The sequence below is a fragment of the Pundamilia nyererei genome, unplaced genomic scaffold, assembly GCF_000239375.1.
Source record: "Pundamilia nyererei isolate P.nyererei 1_Seehausen unplaced genomic scaffold, PunNye1.0 scaffold00209, whole genome shotgun sequence".
Classification (NCBI taxonomy): Eukaryota; Metazoa; Chordata; class Actinopteri; order Cichliformes; family Cichlidae; genus Pundamilia; species Pundamilia nyererei.
In genome coordinates, this window is record NW_005187610.1 from 734667 (window position 1) to 759052 (window position 24386).

A 24386-nucleotide genomic window follows, 5' to 3' on the forward strand; every position below is an offset into this window, starting at 1 on the left:
CACTGGGATGCTCTCTCCACATTGCAATGTGTTTATTAAACCCACTTCAAATCAAGCTCACTGGGTGTGTTGCAGGTTATTGTTAAAATTTCCACAACATTAACTGTTGGCATTAATGCCTGCTCTGTTCTGTGCTGGGGTGATAGATACATACAATAGATTTATGTTACTGCAGATGGAAACAATCTCTTGTGTCTATGGCGGTCATGTTAAGATAAATTTGTTTGGTTGTTAAAAATAAACTGTCCTCCTGTTGGAGTTTCATTTGGCTTCTGCCAAATGAAGAGTGTAGCTGCCTGTATTATTCCCAGCACAAAAATGTCCACAGTGCATTCATTTGTGCTGCCAGATTGTAGCAAATGCCCACTGGACACATGAGCGTCTCAGCTGTGACTTAAGGCTAGGACATGCTTCAACCAAATGCAAATTGGCAAACACCTACGAGGGTCACCCAGAGACAGCTACATGGCTGTTTCTTTTGTGTAATTTGTTGTGTAATGCTCTACTTGCATAACTTTGACTGCTTTGTTCATCGTCATTTCAAACCTGCCACTCAAATATGATTCACACATTTCCATGCAGAATTTGGGGTTTAACCAGTAAAACAAGGCTCACTGTGAAATGGTTTTTGTCTTCTTATTGCCTTTCCAGGAGCATAATCCCCCCCTTATGACCAGTTACTTGCAACATCCAGATTGCAGCAGCTTTACAGCCTGGTGTGGGGAAGTGCTGAAACAACGTATTTAGCTTTTCACATATCATTTCACACCATGGAGGATGGCCTAACCCTCACCTATACCCAAACCATAGCATTTCCCTGTGTCATTCAATGCACAATATCTGCTGCACTGATTTTCAGTTTTTGGATTGTTCCTTTACCCTGGATCTATTTCTAACCCACGTATATGGATATGTGACTGACCAGCTGCAGAAGTGACAAGCTAACAGTAAACAGCTAATAGCAAACATGTATCTACAGTATTACATGAATCATGATTAAAACACACACTACCTTCCATCTTTTTCTCCCTCACCATGAGCCCTCAGCTTCTTTTAAGTGCAATCCTTGGCACGTTTTGGTTTCTGTTCATTTCTGCAGCTGTTCCCTCACAAACACTTCCATTGTGAGTGAGATTTTCAGTTTGTGTCCTATGTTGTGTTTTATTCAGCATCTGTTGTCTTTTGTGTGCTTTTGCAGCCATTTTCTGTTTGCTGGAGTTTTCTTAAGTTAAAATGCAACTTTGAACTCTCAGGGCCACCGTACATGAAATCCATTAAATGTTGACATATTTTGAAAATGTTGCACAGTTAATAGACATTCCATTGTAGAACACACATACAGATTTTTAGACATCTTTAGATCTCTCACCTTCTCCCATTTGCTAGGTTCCTATTTGTCTTTGTCCTGGCATTTGTTTAAATTTATGTTATCTGCATGCCACAATTTGATGAACTAGGATGGTATCAGCTTTGCTTGAACCCTACACTCTACCTTTTCCCTCTCTCTTGTTTCATCTAAAGGGCACCAGGGCAGAAAAAGAGAGAAAGGCATGCGTGTAGTGGTGAGCGCGACGATACTGGAGCCTTCACCTTCAATTCACGTCCTTAGTACTGGTACACAGCACATGCCGCGTAGGTGGCATTTGATGAATCCACTGACGTCTGTAGTTTCATTGTGCTGAATCCTGTCACTGGTCACATTAACAAGGAGGGAGACTGAGAGCATAATGAGAAAAGGGATAGATGAAGACAGAGAAGGAGCAGAAAGCAAAGGCAAAATAACTTTGTGGCCAGACAACAGTGGCTGGCGATTACAGAATGAGCAGAATTACTGCCACTCGGCAATGAACTGGTTGCTTTGAAGACAGGGACCAAGGCCCACTCGCAGTCAGTTGCCATCTTCAAAGCGACTCTGATGTGTCAGGAAGTCAATAAAATGGCCATAAGAGAAAATCAGTCTGCTATCAGTTTGTGACTGATTGGGGTCAAGTTGTCAGTTAGATGCAATTTGTTGCTGCAGGACAGCAATTTAACTGCATATATAGGAATACGACCAGAATAAAGCCAGTTGAGATGAGTCCCAACTGCAAGGAGACATATCGCATATCTGTGTTTATAAATTAGGCAGCAAGTATAAGCAAACCAATCCCAGTGTGTGTGAGGGTGTTTTTACACCTATAGCTCACTCTCTCTATGTTTTTAAGCTTGCAGCTTTTCCACGTGATTTGATTTGGTTTCTTTTCTCGCAGAGAAAACTCCAACTGAACCAAAATGCTTCACTACAAACCATGTGAGAATATTCAGTCTGCTTGTTGGCCAGGCTACTTGCTAGCCCGTACAGACTTTTGCACATCTGTAGTACCCTGTTCCATCCCAGAATACAAAGCATACATGGCTAGGGGATGTTTTTAACATCAAAGTACACCTAGTAATTGGATTAATGTCGGAATATGTTTACAGCATAATTGAATTGTTCTGGAGTTAATTTGAAACGGCACAAATAGAGACCACCTTCTCTGAAGTTTCTCGGTCCACACCTGAGAGCGATTACTGTGTTCACATCTGCATAAATGCATCAAGAGGGAAAACAAACCACAGTTTAATTTAAACGGACTAAACACTGCAGGTGTGAAAACACCCCAAGGATGACTGGAGTCTGTCCTTAGTGTTTGGAGACAGGCTGCCTCACAAAGGGCAACCTTTTGATCAAAACGGTTGAGAGTGTTGACTGGTCAACTTCTGGGCATCCACTATGTTGACACACTACTGGCAATTAGTGTATGACTTCAAAATCACCGCCTTTTTACATAGTCACAAGGAGGTGTGACTGAGCCATCAGAGAGACTTTGTTTAGCATAGTAGTGCTCCAAAATGAAAATGCAATTACCCTAAATCATTCGTTCACCACTTTTGTGTAATATATTGCCTTTCCAGTATTTGTAATTTAGGTCTTTCACGTCTTACTTAGTTAGGGTTGACCTTCTCCCTGTTGCTGCTCTGATTTCCAATTTCTTTTCTGGTAAATAGATACCTGGAAAATATCTACAGATTTTGCCTGAAGGAAAACTTGAGGGAACAAAAGCAAATATGGCATTTTACCCTTTAAACCAGGGGTTGGTAACTCCAGGGCTCAAGGGCCGATTTCCTGCTGGTTTTAGATGTATCTTTGATCTAACACAGCTGACTAAATTACCTCCTGAACATGTCTTGAAGTTCTCCAGAGGCCTGATAATGAACTAATCATTTGATTCAGGTGTGTTGACCCAGGGTGATGTCTAAAACCTGCAAAACACCGGCCCTTGAGGCCTGGAGTTGCCCACCCTTGCTAAAAATGCTGACGGTTTAGGGTTTAAAGGGTTATTGCTGCATATTTGAAAAAGTGTGGGAGAAACATGTACTGCCAAGAGCTGCGTGACCACCTCGGATGTGCTGTGAGGGAAAAAAGAGGACAACTTTTCCCAACTTAATAATAGAAAAATATCAAGCCTGGAACTCATGTTTTCTCTGCTCATACGGTCTGTGAGCCGATTTAACTCCCCAGTTTTCTCACTAACAGTGCAAGCCCGACACTAACAATGTCATCATAACATGTGTGGAGATTTTTCCAGTCCGAGTACAGAGTTCCAATATAAACAGTCACAGAGTGCAGTTTCTGTTTCTGCTCATGGTCCAGTTTGTGTGGATTTGAGAGGGAGTACTATGTGATACAGGATTATGTAAAACTGCCCTACGTTAGTAAGGGTGTGTGTAAAGCTCCTGACCCTAATCTGTAGGTTTACAACAGACTCTGTTATTACCTCTTCCTTCATTACTTTTTAGGCAATCTGTTGACAGGAACCTGCTGCACCACACACTTAGAGAGTCCCATAAAATTACTGGACTGCCCCGATCTGCATGAATTATTCTGAACATGAGTTATTTTAAAGGAATAATCCATTAGCAGGGATGATTAGGTGGCATGGAAATGACTGGATGAACTCCAGTTTTTTTCTTTTTGTTTTTCTATTTTTTTAAAAACAAGAACAATGCACCGTTGCCTTACAATTAGAAGATGGTGGGTTTAAATCCATCAGCCAACTGTGACCCTTCTGTGTGGAAGGTGTCTGCATGTGTTCTCTGGCTTTCTCCCACAGTCCAAGAACATTGGCCACATGTGTGACTCTGTCTGTGTCTCTGTGTTAGCCCTGCAGCAGACTGAGAGCGTACACCACCTCTCCCCCTACAAAAGCTGGTGCAAAAAATAAATAAATGGCTGTAGGACAATTTTCCTGCTGTGAGGAATGTAATTGAAGTTTAAGGACTATAAGAAAAACAGAAATTAAAGTACTGGCTGTGATTTTTTCAGGTCTATTTTTTGTTTTCAAAGTTGGTCTTTAAATATGAAATTCACTTTGTGTTTTTCTGGATTAATGCTCTGAGTGTTGCATGCTTCCAGCACGTTGATACACACCTTACTCAAGATCCTCGGACTGCCTGATGTTAGCTTTGAACGTGTCCTTAAAGATTGTTTTGGCCCAAAGCACGGCGCTTCGTTTGTGAACTGAAAGAGTAGAGTTCTTTTGAAATCTGAACTTATGTATTCGCAGTGCACAAAAGGCCTTTGATTCTCTTTTGTTTCCAAAATAACAATAGAAAAGTAGTCTAATTACTGGTTACTAAACATTACCTCCTTACCCTCTTTAATGTCAGCAGAGCAAACAGGGTGACACAGGGAACTGAGGCTACAGTTCACACATGCTCACTAAAGTTTATCTTGATTTCTGCTGCAACATTCAGAGTTTGGTTTAAACAACACCAAAGCAAAAATCCATCCAGGTTTGAATCAACACGGGCTGCTGGTGGTGGGGTAATGGTGTTGGTCAATGTTCCCTGTAATTTTTCATGTGTCTGAGCGAACACACAAACTCCATGAGCGGTCCCTTGGACCACTGTGAGCAACAGCAGGCGTGTGCACTGTGGTCACGCCAGCATCGAATCCATCAGAGTTATATGGTTTATTAAAATAATCAAATTACAGCATTTATGTTAGACTACTTTTAATTAACTGCTTTAGCCCACTTACAATGAAAAAAAAATCTTATTTGTGTCACTCCAAAAAATAATTTCTGTCCACTATGAGATAAAGGAGAACAACAGCCTGATACCTGCAGGCCTGACAGCAGGAGATGTATCACTGCTGTAACACCTGTAACATTCAGCAGTCGCCTCATTGTTCTGACACACACAACAAAACTATTGACTACACTACACACTAACTACACAAGATTTGCGCTAAATGTCGCAAATCTTTCACATCTCAAAACACCGCCGTCACTCCTAAAACTTACCCCCGTTCAAAACAACTAAATGCCATGTTTTATCATAACTGGTTTTACGTGGCCTATCAACACAATTTAAAAACTCTCAGTCCAATAGATCCAATAGAGCATCTTTGGGATGTGGTAGAACTGGAAATTTGGGAGATGTGTAACACTGCAGCCAAATGTTTGACCAGAATCTCTGAGGAACCTGTGCCACGAAGAATTAAAAGACAGTCCAACTCTCCAAATCTAGTCCAAATCTATCTATTACCAAAGCAAAGATTATTTTTTAAAGGTTGCTGCAAACTGTATAAAGGTGACATCATAAGAAATAATTCACTGCCAAGAGTTTCTCCTGATCACGGGTTTGTAGAAACTTCATACAAACACAACTTAAAGTTTTTTTATGAATGCACGGCTCCTGTTTATGCTGCTGCTGCCCTCGCTACTTTGTCTGCACAGCAGATTAAGAGCTGAGCGTTTGTGTGGCTGTGCATTTCAGGCTTGTATTCCTGATTTATAGACGGGCTCAACAAACAAATTCTGTACAATCTGAGCACTTAGCAGATAATAAAGTTAACACAGCTGCCACTAAAACCTGCACTGTGCGGTGCTCAGAGGTTGCTGCGATGACTCTACAAGGCACTGTTTCTTCTTGCCTGCGTGCATGTGTTTGCTAGACAGCAACACATCCATGGGGAGAAAAGACATGTTGCCTTATACAGACATACAGACAGTAATGTCAGAAACAAAGTTTTCACAGGACTCTCTGCAGTCCTTTGAAATACTAAGTACAGCCTTACTGCTTCTTTGGGAATTAAGAGTATAAGTAGCAGCCAGCCAAGTTATCATCAAGAAGGGTGAGCACCTCTATAAAATCAGAAGTTTTGGCAGTTTTGTGCTGTGGAGCAGTCAGGTGTGAGTTAACACAATGCTACAGTTTTCACAGGAGTGAACTCGAAGGTCAGACTGAGCAATGCTCAGAGAAACTACACAGAACCCAAGAGCTACATCTCAGCGTGAGCCTCAGCTAGCGAGTTAAATTTCAAAGTTCATGACATTAAAAGCTTCGTTCAGCTGCTCACACGTGGGGTCGCCACAGTGGATGGATCCACACAGAGTGCTGTGAGACAGTATTTGCTCTTTTTCTTATTATTTGCATATTTATCACAGGAGCATGTTCTAGATCATGAATCAAATTTCAATATTAGACAAAGACAACCCAAGATAAAACAAAATGCAGTTCTCAAAAGGGAATTAAGGAAACCAGATATCCAAACATAGCCGATCGATGTGAAAAACAATTCCACAGAGAAGAGGTCAAAGTTATCTGACTGCAGTTCTTCTAGCCACGCGTGACTCAACCAATTTTGGTGCAATTACTTCTACACAAAGTGTCTGGTAGGTTTGGATAACTAAAATATGGTTGCAAGTACCTTAAATAACCACAGTAGCTGGCTAACAGGCAGTAAAAATTATTTAATGATCTGATCTTCCATTTTATTATTAGATGAGCGATTATGGTGTGGAAGAACTTGGCTGGCCTGCACAGACTCCTGACCTCAACCCGACAGAATTTGGGATGAATTAGAGCAAAAACTGTGAGCCAGGCCTTCTCGTCCAATGTGCTTCTGGCAGAATGGTCAAAATTCCCATAAACTCACTCCTAACATTCATATGTGTGTGAAGGTAGACGAGCAAAGCCTTTAACTTTATATAAACACACATGAAATCCAGATGTTTAAAAGTTGCTGATGCCTACATTGCTAATTCAAAGGAAAAGCCTACCAAGTAAAAATAGAGAAAAAGAGATTGGATAAGATGGAGTCAGTTCATTTACGCCACATGTGAATCATTAAATAAACATCGGACTGAAACTCTTTGATCAGCAGCTGTGCCGACTTTGTGCGTCCACGTTGCATCCAAAGTACTGTGCTGTGACTTTTTCATGCTATTCAGTACAGATGAGTCTGGTGTTAGTGTTGCCGAGGAGACTAATAAGAGACATGCCAGCAATGCAAACTACACAATACTCGCAGATGAACAGCATCCAATTTTCCTTCACCAAGAAAAAAAAAAGCACACGCTCTTGAAAATTGGCTCCCTTGTTGACTGAATTTGGTCGCAACAAGCAATGAAAGCATCACAGAGGATACAGCATATGCTGAAAGTTCATGTTTTGGCCACTTTTCACTTACATTCCCCCAACGCACACCGCAAGGGCTTCACGTTCATATTTAATGAGGGGCAGAGGGTGGATGGGCAGCAGCTTGACAGTCAACAGGGGAGACGCGTTCGATAATTTATGTTAACGACGCGGACACAGGGTGACCCTTCATCCCTCTTGTGACGGGGACCATCTCTTTTCCTTTTTCTCCCTCTTCCCGCTCCCGTTTGAATTTTTCAGAGACCTTGTCCTTTCGCATTATTGCGAAGACTCTAAGGTGAAGAAGAAAGCAGAGCGAGTGGGAGGACCAGAGAGCACAGCTTTGTGTGTAAATGCACAAAAACTGCGAGTGGGTGTCCGTGCGCCCACACGGTGTGTGTGCGTGTGTGTTTGTGTGTAGGCAACCCTCCAGAGACTTTTACTCAGCATTCTGACACAGCCCTTCTCTCTCATACAGGAACATTATTGGAAACTAAACAAAAAGGACACACTTAACACACTCTCTCTCCTCTCATGTGCACTCGCATCCTTCCTGACGCTTTCTTGATGTGGCAGCCTCCATTATAAAAACTACTTAAACCAAGTAGGGCTGACAAAACGCCCGGCAACCCCCCGCCTGGGGAGGAGCGGAAGAGAAGAAGGACTGAAGAGGAGGAGGAAAATTTTTTCGGCCATTTTAATTGCAAAGCTTGTTAGGCTTTGTTTCCCTCTGTCGTTAGTGCCTTATTAGCATGTCATTAAAAAGCCAGGCGCTGTTTGATAGACAGCCTGAAGGAGAGCAATTAGTTTGTGGGTATACGTGTGACTGTGGTACAGAGACAGTCAGTACTTCATGTTTACTACGTTTTAAGATTGAGGTAAAAGTGAGTTGAAGGCTGTTTCTAACCTGATCTTCCAGCATCAACTCCAATGCATTGACTTATATGAATCTGCAGTTCTCAGTATTTGCCCACCGGTGAGGAATTTCACACAAATGCAGGACGCTCACTTATATTTCTACCATTTGACACCGCTGTGGAGAATTCAGATAATGAATAATGGACTTTTTTTCACCTAAAACATTTGCAGAATCTTGGCCGGCAGTCATGGGGACATGCGTCTGCTAAAAATTCAAGAGGGTGTGACGAGAGCTAATTTGGATTTGTGCACCCAGAGGGGGTGCGGTGATGGGTTGTCAACTGTGTTCCCCAAAGTTGAAAGGCCCATATACTCTGATTATCTTTCTTTTGGCAGCCTGTCAGGAGAGCTCGCTATGGCTTGGGAGTTGCTAATTAATAAGTGATTGCCCACTTAAAGAAAAACACTTGATTAGAGGGAGGAACACTTCCTAAACCAGACTCAGCAGCTGTTTTTGGTCTGCAGCCCTGTCAGGGCTGAGCTGACTAATGCCGCATTTCCCTCACTGAAATGATTCGTAATAAGAGCACTTCCTCTGCAGATACATTTTGGATACTTTTTCCTGGTATAGCAACTGCTATACTTTCAAATAATTGAAAGTATAGCAGCAAATAATTGCTGCTATACTTTCTTTACAAGGAATTCAGCCAAGAGGAAAAGGAACATATATTCAGACACTTAGAAGCTGCTTTAAGCATGCATATTAGTAACACATTGGCTCTTTACACTCACCAGTGGTTTTATTAGTTACGCTTTGCTGACTTAGCCTGTGGGGCAAGGGGTGTAGCAGATAGCTGATATCTGAGTATAGATCAGCAGTTTCTAAAAATACTCAGACCGCCCGTCTGTCACCAACAACCACGACACATTCAAACCACTTACAGTAAATCGCCTTTCTTCCTCATCCTGATGTCTAATTTAATCCTCAGCAGGTTGTCTTGAATTTCTGCCATGTGATTGGTTGATTAGAGTAATAAGTAGGTGAAAAGTTAATGCAATGGCTGATTAATGGCTCTTTTAGAGGCATTGTTGTGCATGACCAATCGCTTCCTGTTAATAGGCTTATAATAAGTGGAAAATGACTCAAAAATTAGCCAACAGGAAAGCCTGACTGTTGAATATGACATATTTTCACAAGAATAGGACAACATAGCACAAGAAAATGTAAATACTGTAAATGCTGGCTAAGAGCAAAAAAACCAACAAAAAACCCCAATCAACCTATCAAAACCTGATGAACACGCATGTGAAATGACGTCGAGTCCTGAAGGTATTTGCGTTACATTCGCTGGCCAGAGAGTTATACAGGCACATGCTTGTCATCTTCTCTTCTGTACATATGCATTAAACACATAAATTATTGGCAATGAGCCCAAACATGAAGCAAACCATGAGGAACTATCATTAGCCCTCTGACCACCACCATTACTGGTGGTGGTCAGAGGGCCCGGTGGCGCCAGTGTCCGGCAGCCTCGCCTCGGTCAGTGCGCCCCAGGGCAGCTGTGGCTACAATGTAGCTTGCCATCACCAGTGTGTGAATGTGTGTGTGAATGGGTGGATGACTTAGGGGTCCTTGGGGTTCTTAGGGACTGAGTAAAGCGCTATACAAATGCAGGCCATTTTAGCGATAAGAACAAGAGTGAGGAGGACCCAGGAGCAGACACAGACGAAGAGACAGACTGAGTAGGAAACTATGACGATTGTGACTGCTATGACTGTGAACTATGACAGTAACTATGATCTTTGAACTATGACTTGACATGGGGAAAATAGTACAGACGATCTGACGAAGACTGAACGGAAACACACAGACACACAAGGGGTGATCATGGGAAGTGGAAACACATGAGGAAACAGCTGCCACAAAAAATCATAATGAGACCGCAGGGGAAGTGTAAACATTAGCACATAGAACATGGAAACAAGACTTTCAAAATAAACAGGAAACATGACGGGATGCAGACAAGACACATACTTGACAAATGAACCATGCAGACATGAAACATGACAGCTTAAGACATGAGCCAACAAGAAAGACTTAACCACAGGGGGCGAAGACACAAATGGCTTTAACAAGCAAAGAACAAAAACTAAAACAATCTAGGAGCTAATATCTAAATGAACTTAACATAAACAATGAATGACAAAATACAAGGAAACTCAGATCCTAATAAATAATAGCAACAACCAGAACTTAACATATCTTCAATAACATAAGTCAACAATACAAACTGAACCCAAAATGCTGGATCACAGACCCAGCACGTGACAAAGATGTCCTGGGGATCCATGTCCCCAGTGTACTGGGTACGGGGTAATCCAAAGGCCATAAACCTGTTGTAGCACTACAGTGACTGCATCATCATCATGAATAGCTTACGGTGATAATTAAGGAGATTAGCTTGTCCTTTTGGCTGCGTTAGCACCACAGATAGTGTTGGACAGCCTGATTGCACAAGGCATAAATTTAAGAACTTGGGTTGCTCAGAGTTTATTCCCAAAAGTCCTCAGATAGGACTTCTCATGCTCATGGTCTCAGCTGGTACTTAAACACAGTGGCAGCGGCTACAAATACCAGTGTTGGGGTTTGAGACAGTCCCACTCCCACTGCAGCGTCAGCTTTCTGGGTGGAAAAAAAGCTTAATAATCACTATTAATGGAAGGGAAGCGTCAAAGTACTTTGTGATGCACTTTGTTCCTCGGTTGGCCAAAAAGCCACCACAAACGTAAAGGAAGATGCAGCAATTGCAATGTCAGAACTACCCTCAGCCAGAGTGCTGTGACCCAGTCATTAAAAATCAGTGCATCAGATGCTGCTCTAGAAGAAATCGGTACAATTTACAGAAAATGACTGTCTCAAGTGCTTTAAGCCTTAATTGAGCTGAGTGAGTGAGAAGTGAAGTGGCTCTGCACTAAGCGAGCGAATTGGCTTCTTGGTGATGAGCGTGATGCCATCAAAGTGGCAGCATACGGGCAACGCAGGCAAACATAGAGATGCAGCGCGGTGCAGGAAGGATTAGTAGAGCTTGAAAGGTCCTGCTCGTGCAAAAGTAAAAGTTCCCAGTTCCCTGGCAACAACGGGAAAGTACAGTTTCCTGTCATTCACTACCAAGAACTGAACCTTCAGCAACCAAACCTCTGCAGAAGCAAACTCTCCATATGTGTAAGCCGACTTCAAAAGAGCATCCTAACTTTTATGAGTAAGGTTGTTTTTTTTTCACTGGGCTTTTACTTTTCAGTTTTTTTCTCTTTCTTCCGACTTGGTCTTGACGTATCGTTTATTCTTCTGTTCTTATTGTTTTGACAGTCACCATATGTGAAGCTAGTAAGGATATAAAGCTGCCATGTTGCATGCAGATATATGTGGAAGAGACTGTCATGAGTCATGAGTAAATTAATGCACATCTGCATTCACTTATTGTGATACAGCTCGGTGATTCAGATCAATCTTTTTCCTGTGCACGTTCTTCCTTCCACCAGCATCTTTCCCCACACAGGTATACATCATCGTCCTGCAGTATATTAACTCCAGCTCTTCCACCCACTCTCTGTCAAATTTTTCCATTAAGTGTAGCAGTAATAACAACTACTTTTTTCTCTGTGGTTTCCAAACTCTCTGCACTCCAGATTCCCGCGTGTGCCAGCCAGTCAGCTTTCTGCAAAGTCCTGCCAATCAGCTCCTCGCCTTTGTGAACCCGCCGGTCCACTCTGCACCTGCTCCTTCAGCGTCTGCCACACATCTCCTCGAACACACACCGCTCACACTTTATGGGTTCTTTTCATCACTACATGTTGCTGTTTGAAGCCTGAGAATGTGATTAATTTAATGTAGAAAAACAACTAAAGGATTTTGTAAAAAAGCATTAAAACACAAAGTCAGTTAAACTTCTGAGATGTCAATCTGCCCGCTTAGGAAAGATAACCTGCGGCATATTCAGGTTGCAAAGTAGCATCCTGTGTCAAGAGTGTGGAGGAGACACCATCCTGAGGCTCAGGATCTGCTGCTGTGTGTGAGGAGGAATAGGAGGCGCGCCCCGAGAGACGTGCAAAACGAGCACCAGCGGGTTACTCGTCGGGCACAGACTCCATGCGGTCCTGACGTCCATTAGTGGGACCTCTGCTCACATACCCAGCACCGTGTGGCATTCACCAACACAAAGGAGGACATGCCTCCCCACACCGTCACTGACCCACTGCCAAACCCGTCATGCTGGATGATGTTGCAGGCGGCTTAACAATCGCCACGGTTTCTCCAGACTCTTTCATGTCTGTCACAAGTGCTCAGCGTGAACCTGCTTTCATCTGTGAAGAGAGCTGAGCTCTGATGGCGGGCCTGCCACGTCTGGTGTTCTGTGGCGAAGGCATTTTGCAGAGCACAGCAGCCATGGAAGGAATTTGGCTTGAAAGGACAACTTAAATCTCCACATTTTGACTTTTTTCTTTTCAAAACAGTATTTCTACTTTTTTACTCTCTAAATAGTGAGTCTAGTGTAATTTCAAAATTTCAAAATGAACAATAATATATGTTTTTTTCTTAATGTGGCCCTAATTCTCCTCTGTAGCGTTAGGAATAGGCAAATTCAAAAATATTTTTGACGCACGAAATATTTCCACAAATTTTATACGTTTGGTGTGTAGAGGCCTTAACTCACGTTTAATTTGTAACAATCAAAAAGCTGCACGTCAAACTAAAAGGAAATTAAGATTAAATGAAGTGAAAGTAGCTTAACTAGACAGAGGCGCACTCTTCCAGAGGTAATCTGTGTAAAAGCAGTGTGTAAGTCCCTTGGGGAAGTTCACCGACTCACACACTTTTTTTATCAGATGGATTCACACTTCATTATGGCTGATCCCTGCAGCCACACACATACACACACATGTTGTCCCTGCAGCTACAGTGAAGAGGTCATTACACTCGGTAGCTCTACTGCATCAACAAAACAAATCGATTCTGGCTTTAGGATCAAAGACATTGTGAAAGCACGTGCATCTTTATGTGTGTAACGGAGAAAAACGGGAGAAAGTGGGACATGAACACATGCGGAGATCCATCATGAGAAGTAATCTGACCTTGACGCTCTTTTGGAGAAGAGAAGAGGGGAGCGGAGTGCCAGAGAGACTAATTAACTTGAGAGACACGGCCTTTTTCTCCTCCTCCTCAACAGAGAACATGCATGTGTTTAGTATATATGTGTATTTTGTACTGATATCAGGGCATAGTCATCACTGACAGATGGGCACATGACACAATGTCTCATCATCACATGAGAGCTGCAGCATGAGAGGTAGTGAGGAAGGAAAACAGACACTCAGACTCTCTGACTTGTTCAAACACCAACTAAAAATACTCTAAAATGTCAGGGTATGCATCTCTGACTTCTGTCTCTGTAAAAACCAATTTTACGTGTCAGAAGAAGGTAAGTTTTTTGAGGAGGCTGGTCTCTCTAAGGTAGGAAGTGCTTTTTGGTTGGAATTGGAGCATCTTTTTTTAAACCCCCAAATTTAAATATTACAGGAAAACCAGAAGTCCTTAAGTCAGGAGAATGAGAGTCAGGCATAATTCAACACAGTTTACCAAGAAATGCAAAGCTTGTTTAGTCTGCAGTGGCTTTATGGATCTGTGGTACTTGCACTTGATGCATAATTAAGGCAAACTAATAAAACTGAAAAGTGGTGGTAATATGTAGTCTCATTAACCCTTCAAAGCTACAAACATAAATGCAATATTACTGAAAGTTATTGAAGTGACACTCATAAAGCTAGTTTTTCTTTGCACGGAAATTCAATTCAGTTTTCATTTTCAGTTTTATGGCGCCAAATCACAACAACAGTCACCTCAAAGCACTTTGTATTATAAGGTAAAGGTCCTGCAATAATAGAGAGGAAACCCTACAGTCACACAACTCTCTGTGATCAGGATAAAAGACAAACTGTGGAAGAGAGCCAAAGATCAAAATCATGACGGTCAGTAGAATCCTAAGACTCCTAAAACAAACATTTTGTGAAATGTAACAGCAATATGTGTCGTGGATTCATGCTAACAAGAGCAAAACAAGCATTAGCTGACTGCGCAGCCACAACATAACGTGACCAGGGTTTAATATTAAAGTGTACTGATTTATTGAAAAGTGCAAATATACATCTTAATACATTATATAAGGGAGAAACAGAGCTTTTACAATACAAGGAGCTTGAAAGTCAATATTTGGTATGACCACCTTTATCCTTCAACACAGTCTGAACTCTCTCAGGCAGCTTTCTTGTCATTTCTTTAAGTAGGAATAGTTCTCCAGGCTTCTTAAAGGACATTCAAAGCTCTTCTTTGGATGTTGGCTGCATTTAGATGATCCCACACTGCTTCAATAATGTTGAGGTTCGAGATCTGGGGAGGCCGATCCATGACTGCTAGTGTTTCACTGTGTGATTTTCTGGCCATGTCTTTACTACACTGACAGTATGCTTGGGATCATTGTCATGCCGTAAAAATGAAATTATTAAATTTTTTTAGGATGTTATTGCATTGTGAATCAAAATCTGACTGTACTGTTTTCATAATTCCATTAATTTTAACACGACCTCCAACACAACTGACTGAACCTGAGCCTCAAACCATGACAGTGCCTGCACCGTATTTTACAGATGGCTGTGGACACTCACCGTTGCCCTCCTGACCTTCTCTACAGTATTGATGATGATTTGAATCAAACCTTTCACTCCATCAGACCTTTGGTGATGGATCACCTGAAAGAACTGGCCCTCGATCCCTATGTCAGGTCTGTGCAGGAATATTTCCCCCCTTTTAAAAAACATTTAAAGAAATGGGAACGTGTGCTTATGCAACAGGCTGCTAGTAACAAAGTGTTTAAAGATACAATTGAAAAATTGTTCTTAAGTTTTTGTTATACGTAGACACACCACTGGTTAATCCCTGAGTCAACATGATTCCCAAGATGGTTAAGTACAAGGACTGGACTGAAAATGAGTGAAAATGAACCAAAAAAACTTTCAACAACCTTCAAAAAACTTGGAGAACTATTGCTCACTTTAAAAGTTACTAAAGTGGAAAGGGATCATCCGGCTTGTTACTAACACTTTTTTCAAAAAGCCAAGATACCTGATGGTAGGAGGTCGCATTAGTGCCTATGAAATTGGCATCTTGCACATCTGGAAAGGCTGCATCAGTCCTGAAAGCTATACACAGATTTTCAAACATCTGCTCCTATCCAGAAATCTACTTCCGGGAAGGCCTTCAATATCCAGAAGGCAATACTACACTGGATCTAATACAACAGCATTTGTTCCCTCATGAAAGAAAAATGTTAGAAAGACCCAGGACTGTTGACCAGTTAGAAAACTATTAGAGAAGAGTGGAGCCAACATGCCTCCCAAAAGCCAAACAACTGGTCTCCTCATGACCAGGGAAGCGTAAGTAATTAAATTCCTTTAGTTCATTGTATCATTAAAGAAACTTTGCACTGATTACAAAGCCATTCTACTACTCCTTATCTTAAACCAGGCCCTTGGTAACTAGGGGATTATGCCAGTAAGGGTCTCTCATGCCGTGGCATCAAAATGTGGGTGTGCTTTTTCCGAATGACAGACACCGAAATGTCACAGAGAAAGTGTAGTGCACACCCACTTATCAAATATCAGCAGACACCACTTTTCTAACTAGCACACACTCCAGCAGAAGAACAAACCACTGAGCTAATTAATGTGAAGTCGTCAAAGTTGGATGAAAGCTGCAACTTTCCCAAAGTGAAAGACAGCCTGAGAGCAACAGGGAGAGGGCGATTTGTGTGTGTGCGTTTGTGTGTGTGCGCAGTCCCCTTAAATAGACTCTATCAGATGCAGCGGGAGACGAGAGGAGACAGAGGTGAAAAAGACGGAGGAAGCGAGGGGAAATCAGGCATCCGTAAGGGAGATAATTAGCAAAATATGAGAACATGTGAGGGGGACATGAGAGTATTTACTTATTGTATATCCATCTATGTTTGTGTGTGCTTCTTTGTAAGTGTGTGTAGATGCCCTCACGTGGGAGTTTTGCTGTTCAGGGACAGATGGTGCCACATAACACTGAATGTTGATGTTCTTTGTCTGAACCCAACACTAAACACGCCTACAGCATCTCTGAGCTCTGCACAGCTTTGACTGTATGATACTGGATTGTGAGTCTGTATGTGTTTGTGCATGTGTAAGTTCTTTACACTCTAGAGATTTTGGGCTGCTTCAGATGCAAGTTGACAGTCCCTTGACAAATGTGGCAAAACGGTGGTCCTAGATCCCACTGTGAGACCCATCCAAACGATACATAGCCTGTGGCAAAATTCAGATTGTGTCAGGTTGTTTAAGACTGAGTTCTCACACCGCTACGGCCCACATCTACAAGCAAACACTATAAAAATAACAAAAAATATGGCATAATGCCATTTCTGAAAAACACACACACACAAACAAAGCTGTGAAATCTCGTATACTTCCTGTTTATATCACAGCATAATGACTGACCAGCCAGTCGGCGCACAATCTGACGCACTAATATGACTGATTGAGACACTAAGTCTGCATTCCATACTTATGAATAACTGAACTGAATCCAGTCGCATTTTGTGTTCATATGTGTGTGTCGGTGATGTACTCACCCGTGCCAAATGCTGTTTTGATCTTCGCGTGTAACGGTCTCCCATGGGTGAACAGCCTCAGCGTGCTTTCATGTGTGCTTTGGAAACACTGAAGTGTCTAACATCTGACTTGTGCTTTTCAGTCTGGAAGAGAAACAAATGGTGGATAAATTTAGAATTTTAGAATCTAATTGGTGCCGAGTGAGTTAAAAAATCAGGCTCTGCATGATTTTTTAAAAACTATTTTCATTCATTCAATAATCCCGGATGGCATTCAGGCAAGAGTTGTCACAGCGTCTTGCTGGAAACAATTTTTTTTTTTCATATATACAAATAAATATAGCAAAACATTTGTGATTATTGAAAAAGGGATTCGTAGCTCGTTACAGGTAGTCTTGTAGGCCAAGTTGAAATGTCTGTATGGTGTGATTGATAGTTTGATACAAAACATCTTACTTGGGGACTGGATCCTTAAACCACTCTAATGTCTGTGAAGGTTCTCAGTCATCCAGGTCATCGTAGTCTAAGATCATCATAGTCTCTACATAGAAGAGCCGCCTCAACGGGACAAGACTCGGCTGTCCATTTGCATCTAAAGGACAAAGGTCACTCCTTCAAGGATGCCAATGTTCACATTTTGGACAGAGAGGACAGATGGTTTGAAAGAGGAGTGAAAGAAGCCATCTATGTCCACTGTGAGCGACCATCTTTGAACAGAGGCGGGGGTTTACAATGGCGATCGGCGATTGTGGCTCAAGAGTTGGGAGTTCGCCTTGTAATTGGAAGGTTGCCGGTTTGAGCCCCAGCTTGGACAGTCTCAGTCGTTGTGTCTTTGGGCACGACACTTTACTCGTTGCCTACTGGTGGTGGTTAGAGGGTCCGGTGGCGCCAGTGTCCAGCAGCCTTGCCTCTGTCAGTGCGCCCCAGGGCGGCTGTGGCTACAATGTAGATTACCATCACCAGTGTGTGAATGGGTGGATGACTGGTTGTGTAAAGCGCTTTGGGGTCCTTAGGGACTAGTAAAAGCGCTATACAAATACAGGCCATTTACCATTTACCCGTTTTCCCTCTTGACGGGTTACTCCCACAGAGCTTAAATCTGGGACTCTCCACCATTTGATGCTAGAGCCCACACCCAGTTTCACACCTTGGCTCAGGCGATTAGAGGATCACTAGGGGGTCCTTTTGTCCCTCTGTGGGGGGTTACTCCCACTAGGTTTATATCTGTGACTCTCCACCATTTGACCTTAGAACTGAAGAAGCTTATCGGATGAGAGGTGAAACGTCTTCAAGCAACTTAAAGAAGTCCAGACGCTTTTCTTTCCAAGCTCCTTAGACAACACACAATTTCACAAAGCTCAAATAATCTCAAACTGGTTTCCTGGACATTACAGTAAGTTCACTGTACTCAAACAGCCTCCGCACTCATAGATCTCTGTCCAATCGAGCACTTTTCTTTCGAAGCTCTTTAACTCACTTTAATGCACAAAAAACAGTTTATAACTTTTATGTAGCATGCTTGACCTGATTTTTTTGTTGATATTAGTTCTCTCTCCATTAAAATGAAGCTTATATAAAATCAGAGACTGTTTGTTCCTTTGGAAGTGAGCAAAATTCATTAAGGGATCAAGTCATAATTTATGATGTACTGTGAGACGTGTGGCAGCAGAATATCTCTCACCACCTATTTATTGAAGTGACTTCCATTTCCATGCTTGACTTTAGTTCATTTTCATGTGCTCTTTAGTTTAACATATGTTCCATATGGATCAATTTTCCAGGTCACCAGGGTGAAGGTCTTCAGACTTTATACGTACGAGCATTAGAGTCCTCCATCATAATATGGTTTACTTTCTTTTGATTGGTCATTAGAGTGGATAATGGCTATGATAGTAACAAAAGGGCGGTAACTAGCCTCTCCATGGAAGTAATTCCACCTGATAATTGCTATTCAGTGGAACAGTAATATTCAAAGGGGCTGCTTCTTTATATGTACAGGTAATATTGACCATTTCAGAAGCCATTTACAGCCATCCATTCTTCTTCAGTACGATAAACAGCCTGAGCCATGAGCGCTTCATTTGTCTTTGTCAGAGTGCTGCTTTTACTGTTACTTCATTACCCTCGGACTTGATGCTTTCTTTTGTCTCTGCTTCGTATTTCACAGATCGTCTTCTACCAGCCATCTGACATTTGAAAAAAGAAACAGGAAGGATAAAAAAAATTTTTTTCTTCACCTGTGTTGGGGAGTAACAGAATATCTCCTGTTACGTATTTAAAATACAAAATATGACTAACTGTACAGTTACCATTTAAAAAGGTGATAATTAGAATACAGTTACTTTGTTGAAATAAATGGATTACACAGCGGTGTTTCCTGTTTCATATGTTAGGCTATCCCCTTCCTATCCCCTCTCTAATTTTGATAATTCTTGGCATTGCGGTAAACCCAAACAAAACACGTAATAAGGAGCTCTAATGTAAGTGTCCTGTTAATGTTGGTGGTGTCAGGTACACTATGGACCCAAAGCCAGCACAACAGAGCCAGCAGTGTGCGGGCAGGAATGCATTTCTTACTTGGAAATCCAGACAACACTTCACATTTAAAGAAGAAAGGAATGGGCGAAATCTGACCGTGTGATGCAAACTCTGTTTGCCAGCAACCAAGCTGCTCTCAGCTTCAAAAGACTCCAACCTAAAGAAACATCAGGAGGTAAGTTCTTTCTAAAAAACTAATGCTAGCCCACTGCAACTACCTTGTTTTAGTTGCGGTAGCTACAGTACCTGGGTTATGTGCCACTTCAGTAGTAGTAATAAATCACACAGCAATAGGATATCAAAGATACTGAAGGCTACTCGCCACCGAGCTAATATTGTTAGCTGTGTTTGTGATTTTAAAACGACATACGGATATATAAAGGAACTGTATTTACACATGACATTAATTTTATTATGAGTAATGTCAACCCTGCATTGAATAGAGGCTGTAATCAGCTGACCTTGTTGTTGTGAGAGTCACTGCTCTTTGTGGGTTTAGCCAATTGAATTCAACAAGATAGAAGCAGAGGTTATTTGGCTGATTTCCAACCCCCTGGCACCACAATGCTTCTATAAAAAGGTAGAATTCAGTGACTCTAATCACTGTTATTGCTTTTAATATAAACTGATATCTGCTACCTGTGATATAATTTAACGTTTACAATGAACTGCACCAGTCCAACATAGTGCATTACCATACATGCACCATGAACACATTCCACAAATATGGACAAAAGAGATGTGTTGAGAAGTGGCCGTGGGATATTTTTTTCCTGTTGTGTCTAAGAAAACTAAGAGTTTATAATACTGACCAATAACAACGCTCTATGGAACTTAAACAAAAAAGGTATTTAGAAGTTGTCTAAAGACCTGGATCTAAAGTCATAACATGCACATAACATGCACATTATGACATCCCATGTTTGTTTTTGCCTGAGCACTTAATTATGCTGGTATACTTCTACAAAGTACAGCTGAGCTCAGTTAAGGAGCAGTCATTAGCTGTGGTATGTGGTCACAAGCCAAAGTATTTGCATAATGGTTTGTACAATGCTACCACTGTCCATCCATCATCCTAACTACTTATAGGCTGAACCCTATTTCAGCTGTATTACAGTGAAAAAACACACTGAACAGTTCGCCAGTCTGTCGCAGGGCGAACAGGAAGACAGGCACCATTCACACTCATGCGTGCTGGGTTAATAGATGTAAACATGTCTTTGGACCGTGGCAGGAAGCCGGAGTACCTGAAAATAACCCATGTATGCACAGTGAGAACATGCAAAGTGCACAGAGGAAGACTCCAGCAACCCAGGAAGTCCAGGGAGGACAACACTATCCTCTCTATCAAGGTGTTATAGTCGTGCTTACTGAAAAGACAAGAATTTGACCCGTGTACCAAATTTTGAGCCAATCGATCCAAGGTGTTTTTTTTAAGATCTTTAAAACAAAATCACAAATGTCAGTCTTGTGGCAGTAAGAGAGCAGAGGATCATCAGAGTCAGGGGATTTCAATCCTTTCAGGGACTGCTGTGCAGCTTATTAAATACCACTCACCAAAGTCACCACAGATCCACCCCATTTGCATGTCTAATGTAAAAGATATCAGAAAGTTAATACAAAGAAATAAACCAACCAACCAACCCTAAGGCAGAGGTGCATTCATGTGTATCTCATGTAGCTGTGACATTTATTGATCCCTCGTCCCGCTTCACTCTTTCTTCTCTCGTTTTCTGTTTTCACAGTTAATTGTGACAGCGACTCGAAAATCGAACAACAGAACCCAGCCACGATCCTCCTTGTCAGCCACCCTGGACCTGCGCTATTAATGCGAGAAGCCACCATCACAAGCAGCCAATATAAGAAGCGCAAAGGTCAAAGCTGCGGTGGCGGCCAGTAGGGATGAAATATATTGCTCTGTCACTCTCTCATTTATGTGGAGTGCAGAAGCTCTCAGTATACATTTCCAAATGAACCTTTAACTTCTGTGTGTCTCAGGAAATATAAACCCTACTTAACATTCAAACACTAACATGCCTAGGTACAAGCTGACTTTCCTTTCCAAAAGCATATGGAAAAAAGCACTACATGAACAATAAAGTTTGCTAATTTGCTAATTAGATCCCCTGTTACCACCAGGGTTGGCAAGGCTGTGCTTTTTGGGATCGGAGCATGCCTCCAACTACTCAAAAAGCTCAGCTGAAACCACAATAAGCAACACTTTTTGCTCTCTAGGCAACAAGAGCTTATCCTCAATCTTTAACAAAGCTGTTTCTGCTGTCAGAGTTGTTAAATAAGATCTCAAAAAAGCAACACTTAAGCTCTGATGTAACAACAGCAAGGGTAGAAAGCTCTCAGTCCGTTAATTATCTTGCTTGATTTAATTTTGTTTCTGGAAATGATGGAGATGTAATTAGCTTGAAGTATCAGCTAAACACAAGCCACAGCGGATTAGACAGTTAGCCTAAGGACACATCTGAACGCAGGCTTTGTAGTTGGAAACCCTAACTGAAATGACAAGGTTAACAGTGGTGGTGTATTCACGGGTGTCGTCCTTGTACGGTAGCGTGTTTTGCGTTTTAGATTCTAAAGACTTACTGATGCAGAAGTTTTTCAGTGAATTTGTCTTTGACCCTTTGTTGTTTTTCTTTAGTGGTGTATGAGGCACGACATGCGCTATGCTAACCACGTAGTTCTTCATTTTAAATCACATACAACATCTGTGTGGGACATCTCTGCAAAGTAAATCTCAGGGACACACCTAGATGTGCTAAGGCCACACACTCCAAATTCTCTATCTGAAGCCATCAGTTGAGTGTAGAGTACACAGCAATTTTAATGTTTGCAAAGGTAATACAGTACTGTAAAAAAAAGTCTCGAGACATCCATCAATTCTTTGTATTTTGCTAGAAAAATGGGAAATAGGTACAGCGACTTATTGGAACATGTGCAGACATACATGGAAAGGCAGTATATAAGGAAAAACAGAGGTTGTACAATTCTACAGTACCAAGCTTGAAAGTCAATATTTGGTATGACCATGTTTATCCTTCAACACGGCCTGAACTCTCTCAGGGAAGCTTTCTTGTAGTTTCTTTAAGTAGTCTTTAGGAATAGCTCTCCAGGCTTTTTGAAGGACATTCAAAGCTCTTCTTTAAGATGATCCGACAACATCAATAATGTTGAGGTCAGGGCTCCGGGGAGGCCAATCCATGACTAGTAGTGCTCCAGTTTAGTTTTCCTGGTTTGCTTTTGCTGCACTGGTGTGTGTTTGGGATCAATGTCATGCTTGAAAATTAATCTGATGCCAATCAGATGCTTTCAGATGACAAGGCTGACAAGATCTCCAACACCGAAGGCTGAAATAGAGGCCCAAACCATGACAGAGCCTCCATCGTGTTTTACAGATGGCTGTAGACACTCACTGTTGGATCTCTTTCTGGTCTCCTGTATATAAATGATATGGGAATTGGGAGATGGGTTGGAGGTGGGTTGCAGAGCAGCTTGCACATGCGCAAAAGCTCTGATCAGGTCTGCTGTGGCTATGACTGATGACTTCATATTTTCTGACCTGACAGATCAGTTTAAACTTGCAAGTAGAACAACTTGGTCTTATGGAAAGCAGAGGGTAGCATTGCTGTTTTATTGTTTAAGTAACTGTTTTCAATAGTTTTTGTCATCCCTTTCCCTTCTAGTTTTTCCTCCTTTGTTTCATTTTTCCTCCATTCCCAGGCTGCCAAGTAAAACACCATCTTTGTTTTTCCAGCTCAGTTCTGCCAGTGCTGCCTTTTGTCCTTCGCATTTCTCATCCTGCTCCCTTTACTCCTCACCTAGCAGCAGCCTTCAACTACAATGGTAACATCAGCAATGCTGGAGTTACAGCAGATTTTTGTAGATATTAAACCATCCAAGCAGCACAGGGGAATGTTTTTACATAATTACATCTCCCGGTAGCACCTCTGTGACAGCAGTGGCAATTTAATGAACGATATTGTCATGCTGTGCAGCGCGGAGCCACTTAAGTGTTAGTCATTCACCATAGGTGTAATAGAAATGTTCTTCTGACAAAGCCCTGGATACACACATTCCTCAGCTCACATTTATACAAACAAAAAATATTGAAAGTGTTTGACACTGTAGACGTGATGAAGGTTATCTTTTTGTTTGCATTTAATAAAAAAACAACAGGGAGAAAAGAATGAGAGAGGCAGACTGCTGTATTACAGGAGAGATAGTAAAACCAGAAGCCATAAAACTGAAATATGAAATGGGGAGAAAGAAAGAGGACGAGCACGAGAATGCAGGTTGGTAGATTTTGTGATGATTAGCTGCGGCATCAAATGGCGACGAAGATAGATTGTAGCCAAGAGCAGACAGGCTTGAGGAGATGGAGAGAGTGAGAGGGTGGAAAACAGATGGGACACACACACACACACACACACACACACACACACACACACACACACGCAGGCTTTACTACCCACGTATAGGAAATAGCTTTTCACTAATCATATACTCCAAAGAGAAAGCTTTCTCACACAGCTACAGTGTAAAGTAAATAGATACTCCATATGCAGTGCCACAAACACACACACACACAAACCATTCAATTAGCTTTCTGCTGATTGTAGCAGCTCTTCAAGTACAATCTCAAATAAAAGGACAGAACATGAACACACACATTAAAGGGAACTGTAATGCAAGCTCTATATGCATTAGCTGGCATTAGAGTTATCATAAAATATCTTGTTAAGAAACTCAAATCCTCAAATCTCAAAAACCAGAATGAATAACTTTAAAACAACAGACTAATTTGGAAACCTTGCATGTTGTAATTTACTTCAAATCACAGGTTGTAGTAAA

The 24386-nt window shown here is 41.7% G+C and overlaps 1 protein-coding gene across 2 annotated transcripts in view; it reads right to left on the reverse strand.

Annotated features, from left to right (window-relative positions):
- Positions 1-24386, reverse strand: part of htr2cl1 (5-hydroxytryptamine (serotonin) receptor 2C, G protein-coupled-like 1) — a 136748-nt gene that overhangs the window by 79385 nt on the left and 32977 nt on the right. For both annotated transcript variants that reach the window (XM_013914600.1, XM_013914599.1), the window contains exon 2: positions 17007-17129. The gene's annotated coding sequence lies outside the window, so the exon portion shown is untranslated. The remainder of the gene's footprint in view (positions 1-17006; positions 17130-24386) is intronic.